The sequence below is a fragment of the Erigeron canadensis genome, chromosome 2 (assembly GCF_010389155.1).
Source record: "Erigeron canadensis isolate Cc75 chromosome 2, C_canadensis_v1, whole genome shotgun sequence".
NCBI lineage: Eukaryota > Viridiplantae > Streptophyta > Magnoliopsida > Asterales > Asteraceae > Erigeron > Erigeron canadensis.
In genome coordinates this window covers 14,686,144-14,700,150 of record NC_057762.1, presented here as the reverse complement: position 1 = coordinate 14,700,150, position 14,007 = coordinate 14,686,144, and the positions used below count along the sequence as shown (strand labels likewise).

Below are 14,007 nucleotides of genomic sequence, written 5' to 3'. Positions count from 1 at the left end.
AACAATATCATCACAATAGCCCAAATGAAATCCACAATCAACGTAAAAGACAACCGATATAAAAATGGCCAACGGCTAAATAATAAGTCTACTTAAATAAATGCAACTATGGGTAACTAAAGCCACAATCCTCAAGCTCCATAAGTAACTACCCATCTCACCATCTACCGATCAGCTTCAAGTCCTAACCTGGGGGCACAACATTTTTTCCACAAAACACAAGTGTCAGCTTAAAAGCCGAGTAAGATAACAGGTTAGTACAAAACAAGGATTGCCAATTAAAACATTTTTATAAAAAAATATATCTCACACATATGTATAGGCACAATCACCCAATTCCACGTTAACAACATCATAAGGATATTTAAACCTATAAAGTGCCTAGTTATCCTTATTAATCCACGTTACAACACAATTTCCACGTTCCACGTTATTCACGTATAGTTATGCCATTATAGTCAACAATAAAGTATTTGTGTGTAGGTAGTCATAAGACCTTACAGGAACCTCACACCCGACATGATGGGTAACCTTTCGGGGTCCATCGGCGTCGTTATGGATAGGCATAACCAAATCCATGAGCAAACCGTTTCCGCACGTATGGTGGTCAATCACTCCACCCGGTCTACTCTTTCCACGATGATTGAGTCACACGGGAAGCATGTACATTGCCCCCAAGTGATCCACGCATACAAGAGTCCATTGGACTAATGTGGGTTAAGCTTAACACTTTTCCACGTTGTGCTCGAGACTTAAACACTATAAATTCCACGTTAAATCACACGTAAATTCCTCGTTACATTATTAGGGCCCCTAACGTGCTTCGTGACATGGAAACTTAAATAACTCTAGTGTACTATGTGTACAAGTCCAACAATAACCACACGTCACATTCACCATCACACATCATTATCCATATAGCATACATAATTAATAAATTCCCAAATAACCGTCCAAGAAAATCCCATACCACACATATGTATGAGATAACTACAATAATTAAAAGGGGTTATATTAAAACTACGTTTTGTTGTGTCCCCCAGCGTGACAGAAGTAAGTTATCTTACCTTTTGAGAGCTTCACAAACCACAATTAATAATAATTTACCAAACTTGTTATGTATGCCCAACTACCTATAAACGATGAATATATAAATATGTCAAACAAAAGGACTACGCAAAAACGTAGATAATATCCACAATAAAGTCACGAAAATAGTAAACATTAATACTGCCAAGTTTAGTATCATCAAATAACCCTTTATTTATCTTAGCTTTGTGCCTGCTATGATCTGACAATGATGAAGACAAGCTAGAACAGTATATATAGGTCTCGACATGTAGCAGCCACTTGCAACACAACTGATTCCTTTTATTTTGTCAATTTACATATATTATGAATAAATATCACCAAGGACAAATTCACCTATTTTCTTCCTTTTTTGATCCATACGTAATATGGACACAAGAAAACAACAAAGACACACAATCACTTATTTATTATTATATATATGTACTAGTCTGTGTATGGGCCAAGCAAAAAATATATATATATATTATTATCTTCATTCTATAAAACCTGTACACACACATATCAACAAAAGCATTTGTTTCTTTTCTCTTATTATTTTGTGAAAACCACTAACAATGAAAGAACATGACAACTTATAATTATTTATTATCATGTATATATATATACTTCGGCTTATAGATAAAAGAACAAAAATAATCCACTTTCCTTACCCTTTATCTTTTGGCTGCTCGATAGATCCCACACAAACAATTATATCTTATGTGAATCAAAACTATCTTCCTTTTATGATCTTTTGATGATGGCTACACCACAACCCTTGTTCTCTTATATGTATATATTTTTGTTTCTCTTTTCTGGGCTCACCCCTACATCCACGTACATAGGGGATCTCTTATTATTATTTTTGATATTGTATCTATTCTTTTTAGTGATCGACGGTTACAGTACAACTCAAAAACCCTTACTGTTATTTATTATTTGTTTGGGCTTGCACGTAGCCCCCACACACATATGGGATCACTTTTATTCTATAGCTGGCCAAAAGTTTGTTTAAATGAGATTAGGATTTAAAACGAAATATCATTGAACTTATCTTAATTACTACTACAACTAATATTAGTTGACAATTAAGCTCAAGCTTCACAATACATTTTAACTCTGCTTAAGGCCCGAATTTATCCACATATATGACACTCATTTTTATTTTATTTTTTACTTAATTAACACACATATTAATCCACATAAATATATGACGCCACTTAACAAGAGGTCAACATTGACTAACGGTCAAAGTTAACAGAATTAGAATAAAATAGTTCGGGATGTTACACGTGCTAATCACATAACTTGACCTGGTTATTGAATGCATCAAAACAGAATAAGTGTTTGAAAATCCGAAGTTGATTCAGTTCCAAGCTGACTCTGTGCAAGCTGACCCAGACTGGTCGTCTCAAGCTGACTCTTCTTCCAAGTTGACCCAGATTGGACGAATTTGGGAGCTGATCTTCAAACTTCCCTCATATTTTAGTCTTCCCACTTAATTAAGGTGAATCCCAAGGGGCAGATAGGATCACCAATCATCTTCCCAAAGTGTGCCATTGAGACAACCGTCATCGGAGCATATTTCCGAGACACTTTTCCGGTCATTTTTAGTTTGTTTTGTTTATGTACGTCGTTAGACTTTAAGACTTCATAAGGGAATAAATGGATATGTGTTTATTTCGGGCTTTAGAGCATTTAGACTTTAGAAAAAATTGCACGTGGACTCGAGAATAAGAGAAATACTAGTTGTCTTGTGGAAATGTCAAATTAAGTAAAATACTTAAAATTAAATAAATTAAAGATTTAATAAACAAATATAGACATGTTTATAACCGTTGGAAAGCTATTGAAAAACTACATTCAAATATGTTGACAAAATGAACTTACGGGTCTTGAGTCTTCTTGAATGGTCGAGTCAAAGGAGTTTTAGTAGGGTCAAAGATGGGTCAATCTCGGTCAAACTTAGGGAAATGAATAAACAAAACCCTAAAATCCCTAACCCTAATTTCTCCTTCCTCATTTCTCACACACACACTTCTCTCTCTTCTCCTTCTATTCCCAACCGCCCCCCTCTCTTCTCTTTTTCTCTCTAGATCGGCCGCCGCCAACCACCACTATATTCCGGTCGGCCGCCGCCACAAACCACCATCTATCTTTATAATTCTTCATCTTCTCTTCTTATTCTTTTACATTTGGGTAAGTATTGATTGTTAATCGTCAAAATCAAGAATCTTCTTTCACATTTTCTTATAAATCTCGGCTATGTGTATATATATATATCCGAAAAACTTTACAAATATATGTATTTAAACCCGTTTTTCTTGAGATTTCCTCATATATATATATATATTTTCGGATTGTGTTTGAGTATATATATCTTTAAATCCGATTTCTTTGACAAAAAACATATGTTTTCGGTTGTATATGAGTATATGTATATGTATATGCGAAATCCTTTAGATCTGAGATGTTTGAGCTAGATACCTTTAAGATCCGAAATCTTTTCATAAATATATATGTATTTCGGTTGTCTAAGTGTGTAAGTATATGTTTATGTCCGAAAACCTCTAAATCCGAGATGTAAATGCTGAAATCTCTTGAAATCCGGAATCTTTTCACATTGTGTATATACTTTTCGGGTATTTATCTTTATGTGTAACCATGGATCCGAAAACATAGTCCGAAAACCCATAAATCCGAGATGTTGGTCCGAAATCTATGTTCTTGTTCATGTGTATATATATCCGAAAGTTGTTAAATCTGAAAATATATGACTTTTGAATAATTTTGATTAGATCTTGTATAAATTTGAGTTGTAAATCATGTTTGTGGTCTTGAAATCGTGTTCTTCATCTTTGTTCTTGATTTATGTTTTGGTCAAAGTCGGTCAACTACCGGTCAACGCCGGTCAAACTGGACGGAAAAATGCTTTAGGTTTAAAAAATTGATTTGGGTTGTGTTTTGGTGTCTAGATCTAGTTTTTGGTTCGGTCAAACTTGGTCAACGACGGCTTATTTATAAGGATTAGGGTTTGGATATTATTTTGGTATTTTAATCAAAATAAAAGGTTTTAAATAAAGTTAAATCATAAATTTTAATTAAATTTATTCATATTTAAAGTTAAATCCCAATCTTCATAAATAATGAAATTAATATAGAATTATATATAAAGACTAAATTAATTAGTCATATATATATACAAGTATTAAATTGATATGGACATATGTATATATACATACAAGGATTTATTTAATATGGACTTATGACTATATACATATGTATATATATCCAAGGATTTTATAAAGACAATACAAATCATACGATTTTTCGAACTTGACAAATTATATCGTGACGTTCCAAATGAATACTTGACGAGATATAAACATGAGAAGTGACATTATTATTGGAAAATTTATAAGGACAACAAGACTATTATATATATTATGATATTTGACAAGACATAATGACATTTTCTAAGACACTAGTATAGGACATACACGAGTACAATCAAATCCAAGTACTGACTGGGTGACTTGTGGACAATGTAGGACTTTTGGACAGATAGTGAGCTTGTTTCGGGTGTATCTGACTGTTCGTGTTCTTGTTCGTTGATCTAGGTTATTTAAACTTGTGCTGCTTTTCGGTGAGTTTCGTAGCCCCTCTTTTTACATGTTATGGGGTGAAAAGTATACTAGTTCTTTTTAAACAAATTTGTCGATTTCTGTTTATGTTCAGTATTGAGCTTGTGCGTATAGAGTTACTTATGTCATTTGACGTGCTTCTATCTTGTTGTATGTATGTGATTATGTGTTTGTTGTTGTGCTTAATGACGTGCTTAATTGACGTGCATTTTGTGTGTATTGGAGTGTAACATTCGCGAATTTTGACCTATTTGACAATGTGATTAATTGTAACACTCGTGGTGATGGACTCGTTGACTTTCGTTAATTATGCAGGTAACATTTGCCTTTTCTTTTCGGATTCATCCTTCATGTGTATAACTCGTGTTTCTAGTAGACTAAATGTGGCGAAATCAGAAAATAGACTAATTCCCAGAGTAATAGTCTAAATAGACAGAGTGAGACTAATTCTTGAAGTAATAGTCTAAGTGCTGGAACCCCACACCCCCTTATCTTAGACTTATTTCCCTTCCACCCATTTCATTCTATCTTACATTTCTCTCTCTACACTCTATTTTCTCCTCCTTCTCTCTAGAATCCAAGAACCAAAACACCTTCTTAACATTTGTTGTAGATTTTCAGATTTTTAGGCTTGGGTTATCATCAAAAGTGTTAGTAAATTATGTTATAATAATAATATCCTCCAAAAGTCCAAGATTTACTTGGTTTCAAGGTGTTCATCCTCCTCCTAGCTCCAAATTCGGATTTTATGCTTGTAGGACGAATTGGTAAGTGAAACCTAACTTAATTTCTCCATTTCATGTCATTAAACATGTTTCCTAGTCAAATCTTATGGGTTCTTGCTTGATTTCCGGTCAAAAACGGATTTGGGTCAATTTAGGGTTTTATTAGGGTTTTGGTTGAATTTGAGGTGAATCCGGATTTGTATGATGTTATGAATCGAATCTATGATAGGGATTTTGTTTGTTTATGTCAAATGATGTTTGTTTGTGCTTCAAAACATGTCTTGAACCTTCGTTGGTCGACTATGGGGTCAAAATGGGTGTTTTTGAGTCGTTTATGGTGATGAACTGCTGCTGTTGGGTGCAAATTCTTCTCACTGCGGCGCAGTGGCATTTTTCTGGTCACAAGTCAATTTCAAACGCTTATAACTTTTGACCCGTAAGTCCGTTTTAGGCGTATGACCTATCGTTGGAATCTTAAGAGAGTCTACTTTATCATGGTATAATCCTTGTAGCTTGAATCCACTGTCATTTTCAAAAATGATGTGATAAAGTGCCCTTGTTCATATTCGGTTGAACCAATAAGACACTTTAGGGTTGTGACGTAATCGAGTTAAGTCCCAATTTCCCTCTAAGGTTGATTTGCTTTTCTAAAACCTACTTAGGGTTTGACACGTGATTTGTAATGTATATGTTTATAGGTGGTGCACGCTAAGCGATTGTTGGACGTTATAACTCGATTATAACATGTACATAGCTTGCACATCAAACGCTAAGGTGAGTTTCGTAAACCCTCCCTATTCAATTGAGATTCGGGCTGAAAAGTGTACGTGCTTGTTATTTTTGTTTAATCGCTTGATTCATTGTTTGATTAACGTATTGACTTGTTGCTCGGTTAATTATGCTTCCATTTATGAATACTTGTTGTGGTTTGGGTAGTTGTACATACATGGAAGACGGTTATACTTTCAATGAATAGGAGATGTGGTGGGAAGGCTGCGGGTGACCCTATATATAAGCGTCAATGATTCCTCGAAATTAGAATCATAAGAAGTGTATGTGCATTGTGTTGTTGATTGATGGAAAATGTTTTGATAAGGATCGGGACATAGGATTTCGCATGATAACATTTTCCCCCTTAACGTATTATAGATTTGTGATGGTGATAACGATTAAGTCCATGTTGATGGCATAACGATAAGCCACGATTTGTGGCATAACTTTGTTGTTAACGATATTGTTTAACATGTATATTGATATTACGCATTTGAAATATATGTAAGTCGTGCCTATAACATATTGTACGCATTTGAAATATATGTAAGTCGTGCCTGGAACGTAGTTTACGTATTTGAAATATATGTAAGTCGTGCCTGAAACGTATTATACGCATTGTTTATCATGTAAGTCGTGCCGGTTTATCGCGCATTATTTATTATGTAAGTCGTGCCATTATAACTATGATTGAACGTAAACGTTGATTTGTGTTGATTTGTGTGATCATGATTAGGTATCCTAATCCTCGTGTATCGCTAACGGTTGTTATCCCGACATACTTGTTTCCTATGACTTGTCCCTACGAATTCACCAACTTTATGTTGATGCGTGTTAGTACACTTTTCAGGTGACAGGTTAGCTCAAAGATGTATTGGATGATTGATTGCCTGATTTTGCTAGAATTGGATTTGGACTTGGACTTCTTGGATCCGTGATTCATTATTCTCGATTAGGGTTTATGCTTAGATGTGATCCGGTTGCTTGCACTACTAAATGGTTTGTATGGATTTACTTGATCCTTTTATGCATTTAGTTTGCTCTACATAATTTCCATGTCGTGCTGTGCTTTATCGTGATACCCCATGATTCCACCTTGTTGGGGTGTTACATGGAGACTTGAGACTTTGGACTAAGGCAGGTACCGTAAGGCCGGACTTTGAGTCATTGAGACATTTGGACTTATTATGGCGTTACTCTGCTCGTTATATATTGAACTATTACTTGTTTAGACTTAAAAGAATCGACAAAAGACTTATTTATTTGACTAGACTTTTGACATAAAACCTACGAACTCACCAACCTTTGTGTTGACACGTTTTAGTATACTTTTCAGGTACTCAAGCTAATCAGGGATAAAGACTGCTATGCTAGGCTTGGACTTCAGAGATCAGTGCTCCTTTATTTAATGTCAGACTTTCAGGCTACATGCCTTGGATTATTTCTTTATGGACTTGGTTGTAATAAGCTATTTTAGCACTGTTATGACTTTGAACTCGTGTTTTAGAGAATATATTTATTATATTCTATTTGATTTAGCAGTATCTATGTAATTCCATGTCGTGCTGTACTTTTCATGACACCTCATGTTTCCACCGACGGTGGGGTGTTACAGAATGGTATCAGAGCCATGGTTGTAGAGAATTAGGTGGAAAAGCCTAGACTATAACCTAAGAACCCCGTATAGCATTTACGATAGGAATCATATATGCATTCTAGACGTGCTAACGTCGCATATATTTTGAGTTTATACCCTATTGAGACTTATTATCCCTGTGTTTAATTTGACTATGGCTATCATTTGGTGACTGAGTGCTTTTGGTGTTATTGTGATTATTTATGTGTATTAGAGCAAGATGAAGTGATGGCGCTAACTAGTATCGCATAGCGATAATCATAGAAAAACCTGATCAACTGTTCTATGATTACCGCCATGCCTTGCGACAGTATTGACATCAGTGATTGCACTTGTAGTGAGAGTGTGGTAGCTACCCTGGGCTGCTTAATGGGTGTTGGTTAGGTGGAGGGTTAGCCGCTGGTACACCTTGTATACATACCCGACCAATACCAGACACTACAAGAAATATGGCCTTTTAGGACCCTTTGTGTGGGACGCTTTTAAAACAGTGTCCTAAAAAACTCTTTAATAGGACAAAATTACATTTAAGGTCCTTTTATAATACAAGTTAATTAAACGATGTCCTAAGAAGTTATTTAATATGACACTTGATAATCAGGGGTCCTATTATAACATAACTTGATAAGACACTTGGTAAATAAGTCATAATAGATGAGGATTATGGGACATTTATATCACAGAGTCCTATTATGACATAACCTAATAGGACACTTCAAACTTGAGTTTTATTAGTCTAATTTTATAAAACGCTTATTTTTTTATGGTATTATTATAACACACCATGAAATGACACTTAATATTTAAGTCATAAAATAATAGGTTTAAAGAACCATAATTTGATAGTGTCCTATTATAATATAACTTAATGGGACGCTTGACATTTGGGTTTCATTAATTTAACTTTTTTAGGACGCTTATTTTTTGTAGTATTATCATCATACATCATAATAGGACACTTGATATTTAAGTCATTAAACAATAGTTTTAGAAAACCATTATTTGATGGAGTCCTATTATAACATAACTTAATAGGACACTTGACATTTGGGTTTTATTATTCTAACTTTTAGAGGACGCTTAATTCTTGTGGTATTATTATCATCCACCGTAATAGGACACTTGATATTTAAGTCATAAAGCAATAGTTATAAAGAACCATGATTTGATAGAGTCCTATTATAATGTAACTTAATAGGACACTTAACATATGAGTTTCATAAGTTTAACTTTTATAGGACGCTTATTTGTTGCGGTATTATTATCATACATTATGATATAGGACACTTGATATTTAAGTCATAAAACAATAGCTTTAAAGAACCATTATTTTATATAGTCCTATTATAACATAACTTAATAGGACACTTGACATTTGAGTTTTATTAGTTTAACTTTTATAGGATGATTACTTGTTGCAGTATCATTATCATATATCATAATATAGGACACTTGATATTTAAGTCATAAAACAATTGCTTTAAAAAACCATTATTTGATAGAGTCCTGTTATAACATATCTTAATAGGAGACTTAAGATTTGGATTTTATTAGTTTAACTTTTATAGGACACTTTATTTTTATGGTATTATTATTATGCAACATAATAGTACACTTGATATTTAAGTCATAAAACAATAGTTTTAAAAAACCAAAATTTGATAGTGTCCTATTATAACATAACTTAATAGGACACTTAACATTTGGAATTTATTAGTTTAACTTTTAAAAGACGCTTATTTTTTATGGTATTACTAGAGTGCATGCCCGTGCGATGCACAGCTAGCTAGGTAAGTGGGTATACAATGCACTCGTGGGTAAGTGTTTAAGCAATAGAAGAGGACCAAACTCGTTCTGAAACTCATGATTGATGTTCTTAAAAAATGTCGTTCTTTGCATTTTGGGAAACTAATCTTTGATTATAGTTAGTTGTTTTTCATCATGAGTTGGTTGAAGGACCTTATTATATCATATTCCAAATTAGACAGGACATAGACTCCATATCAAAACAACAGTATGTTAAATTCATTCTCTGTAACCAAGAATAACTCCCACCATTTAACATTTATTTTGGTTCCAATCCAAAGATTTATATTAGTTTCAACATGTCAAACCCAACTAATTTAACCATATTCGTAGATCCAACTACAAAGTACACATCAATATAGTTTCTGATTAAGCCATGTTCCATCAACACATATCTTTACTCACATAAATTAAGACATATATAATCCAGTAATCCACATCTTTTTAACATATCGTTATAATAGTTTGAAAACATTAAAACATCAAGCATATGAAATGAAAATAAGATATATATGGCGACAACATAATAAACCAAAATACATGGAAACAAAAATAAGAAGATAATAAAAATCATCAAGATTATCGCTTTTATTTGGCTCTTCATTTTCACGTCATACTCCTTCCACTGGATAAACTTAAAATCCAGAGTTCTAACAGGAAAATCTTTTTTCACAAATATTAGTAATATCGGTTGGTATTCATCCTTCTAAAAGTACTTTGAGAAATTTATACAAAAATGAGAATCCAATATCTTCGTAATGATTAATATCTCCATTCTTTGTGAGAAAATAAATCTTTCTTGAGCTCAGGCTACAAACTATGCTCATCAGAGAGTACTTTAAGCTCATTACAAAAAAAATCATAGAAATTATGAGAGCTCATTTTTGCAAACAACTTTGCTTTCTCACAAAGGTCTTGTTAATGGCAAATGACTTCAATGGCCAACTTCTGTTTCCAGTTTCCCATGTGAGCAAAAGAGATATGTGGCCTTGCCAGCTCGACAACATCAAGAAATTGACCCCATTCTTCTGCTAGCAATAAAAGTTCATCATTGTAGCCTAATGACCTTAAGAATACTCGCTTAGATTCTGTTCATGGAAATGAAGTGCAAAACTCTCCAAAATTTCTTGCTCAATTTGTTGTAGTCCTGTACATTTAACATCCACAGGCTCTTTCCAATATCCGATATAGTGCATACTTTATGCAAACCAATAGATAATTGGAGATCTGGTCCCCTTTGGCATAGGGCTTCAGCTGCTTCACTAAAACATCCAGTTAAAATGAAACATTCTGCAGTTGCATCATTTTTTTTTGCACTTGTATAAGTAAACTTTTTATGCACAAATAAAAGCATTTCAAATGATGTTAAAAATTGGAATATTGATGTCCCAACCCACCCATTTCCATCTCTAAGTAATAAACTAATTGGGTTGATGGCTCGAATCCAAACATCCCTTAACTTACGTGCTGTTTCAGAAAAAGTGTTATCGAATCCATAACACACGGTATCAAGGCTTACCTGATCATCCTTTGAGTAGCTAGCTGCAGGGCTACCTGGCACAACAACAGCAGTGTATTCCATGAAGCCCATTGCGGCTTTCCCGGTTTCTTTACATTTAGTGAGTCATTAACTGGGCTCCTGAGGCCAGCTTGTATTATAGCCATAGTGTTTATTCTCATTACCCAACCCACCCATTACGCCAACCCAAACTATCCCCAACTATACTACCGTCAGTCCTTATTTAATCAAAAACTAATTCAGAAGTTCAAATCCTTAGTGATGAGACTCAAAAAGCCAGGGCAAATCAAATCCATATAACTCGGAGAAAGTATAAGTTGATGTACCACTTGAGATTCCCAACTGTGAGAACATTTGAACGAATATATTTCTGTATTGCATTTGTAAATTTATCAATTGTATTGGTAGTTGTCGGGGGATTTACAAATAAGCACTTGTCGTTTTATGCAAACTACGAATCAACAAAAACTTCAACTCCAAACACATACACATCTTTCAACATGTACCCATTTCTATTCTTGAAATACTCAAGAGATAGTAGTTTGTCAAACCCTATATTTTCTTAATCTCATTAAACCTTGCCCTGTTCCCAAATCCCAATGTACACATATAGATTATATCCAAAAGGCCTGACTTTTCGTAAGTATACATACCACAAATGAGATCAGAAAATAAGTTAAAAAGACAAATTACCTTAGAAAATTGCATAGCTATCCTTTTACAACACTTATCCCTTTGAAAACCTACTGCATGATCATATAAAGAATTAAAGCTCAGAACCATTTAGATGATAAATTTCGAGTTAACCAAAATATTCTTTGTAACAGTTTCCTCTTTAGTTGCCAAACATTCATTATCACTCGATCATTTTAAACATTCTTCCAATCCAAACATCAAAGTAATCACATGCCTGAAAGCTATACCTCCACTTTGTGACCTCTGATTTGGTGTAGTTCACCCTAAGCGTTTGGCCATGTAACTCCTGCAAATTTTGTTCAAAACGCGTCATATTAGCACATACTTAAAAATCTCTATAGCAACCACCTATGTCCGTTAGACGTTAGTAGAAAACTTTCAATAGCAACCACCTATGTCCAATTATAGATATATATTTAGTCTCACAGAAATTTGAACGACTCTACGACTACCAATACGGGTCAAAGCCAAAAGACCAGCATTTTCACTGAATACATAACTATGGTGTGACCATGACCATTTCAGTTATCTCACTTATGAACAGATGGGTTATTTATTCTCTAAAAGGTCATATGGGTTATTTCAATATGAACAGATGGGTTGTTTGGTTATTTATTCTCTAAAGGTCAAATGGGTATATAAAAAGTAAACAATTAATAAGTGAAATGGATTCAATCGGATTAAAACTTAAATGTCCCCGAACCCTGTACTTTAAAATCTACTACATTGAATTAAATAAGTATTGTAATCATGTCTATGTCTATTTAACAATGACAAAAAATTGTTGCAGGTCAACCCTACTTGTTTCAAACAGCACCCCCACACTTGATACATCAGATGATCCAATAAAACCAGTACGCTAAAGAGGATTCCCAAAAAGAAATTTAAAGGCAAAATAAGATCATGCGTCCTAAAGGCACCATAAATACGGTAGGAAAAATTTAGCTATATCAAAAAAATTAAAATGCCCGTTAGAAGTTAGTAGAAAACTTTCAATAGCAACCACCTATATCCGATTATAGATATATATTTAGTCTCACAGAAATTTGAACGACTCTACGACTACCAATACGAGTCAAAGCCAAAAGACTAGAATTTTCACTAAATACATAACTGGAAAACAAAAAGTTACTGCAGGTCTAACAAACTACCCTAAACCATTTTTGATCCATTACCCAGCCTCCTGACCCACCCATTTTGCCACAACTGTCTAAAATGAATGGAATCTACCAAAAGAAGACATTACCATGATTCAACTTAACGTCTTTTGCATTTGCCCGCAAAAAGAAAAGGTCACAAAACTTGTTATTATATGAACCAGCAAAAGCTACAATAAACATTCTCTCTTATTATCTATGTAATAAAAAAAGAAAAAGAAAAAGGAATTTAATGTAAAACTGTTTCAGTTTGTAATATAAAGTCACAGATCATACCTTATTTATCATGTAAGACTTCTCGAAACACGACATTTGATGTGTACACACCTTCACGATCAAACTGTTTTGCTGGCTTCACTAATACCTTAGTATTGGCTCGTGATATTCCCCTTGACAGTGCCACGTACAGCTGCCCATGTGAAAATACGAAATCTGGAAGGTAAACGCCGACATGTGGTATTGTTTGTCCTTGAGCTTTATTAATGGTCATAGCAAAATTCAGTCGAACTAGAAACTGTTTTCTTTTCAGCTTGAATGGGAACATGTCGTCTTCAGTCCATTCCACTTCTGTCGAACTTTTCGAATGGGTTGGGACGAATTGGGATTTCTTTGCACATCAAAATCATGAATAATTATAATTACAAAATATTGGAATGTTTGAATCATGATTACAAAATCATAATTCTTCCAGCAAAATATTGGAATGTTTGAATAAAAAATGCTTTAGGAGGTCCTCTACACATGGAATGGACTTTAGGCAACTTATAACCCATTTGAAACGTTCCACCATTTGACTCATTTTCCATTTAGCTAAAAATCTAAATTTTGGCCCATTTAAAATAAAACACAACGTATATCAACCCATTCATAAGGATATTGGTCACCATTGACATCTTTAATCTTTGGATTCCTTTGTTTACTATTACTAGAAACATAATTTTTATGGACAGTGAACTGATTACCTGTCGAGCAGAAGCCTTTC

The 14,007-nt window shown here is 34.0% G+C and overlaps 1 long non-coding RNA gene across 1 annotated transcript; it reads left to right on the top strand.

Annotated features, from left to right (window-relative positions):
* The first annotated feature begins 6,118 nt into the window (after positions 1-6,118).
* LOC122586526 lies at positions 6,119-7,692 on the top strand. Its single transcript, XR_006322020.1, has 3 exons — positions 6,119-6,214; positions 7,062-7,210; positions 7,548-7,692. It is a non-coding gene; the product is annotated as an uncharacterized LOC122586526 (long non-coding RNA).
* Positions 7,693-14,007: the final 6,315 nt, after the last annotated feature.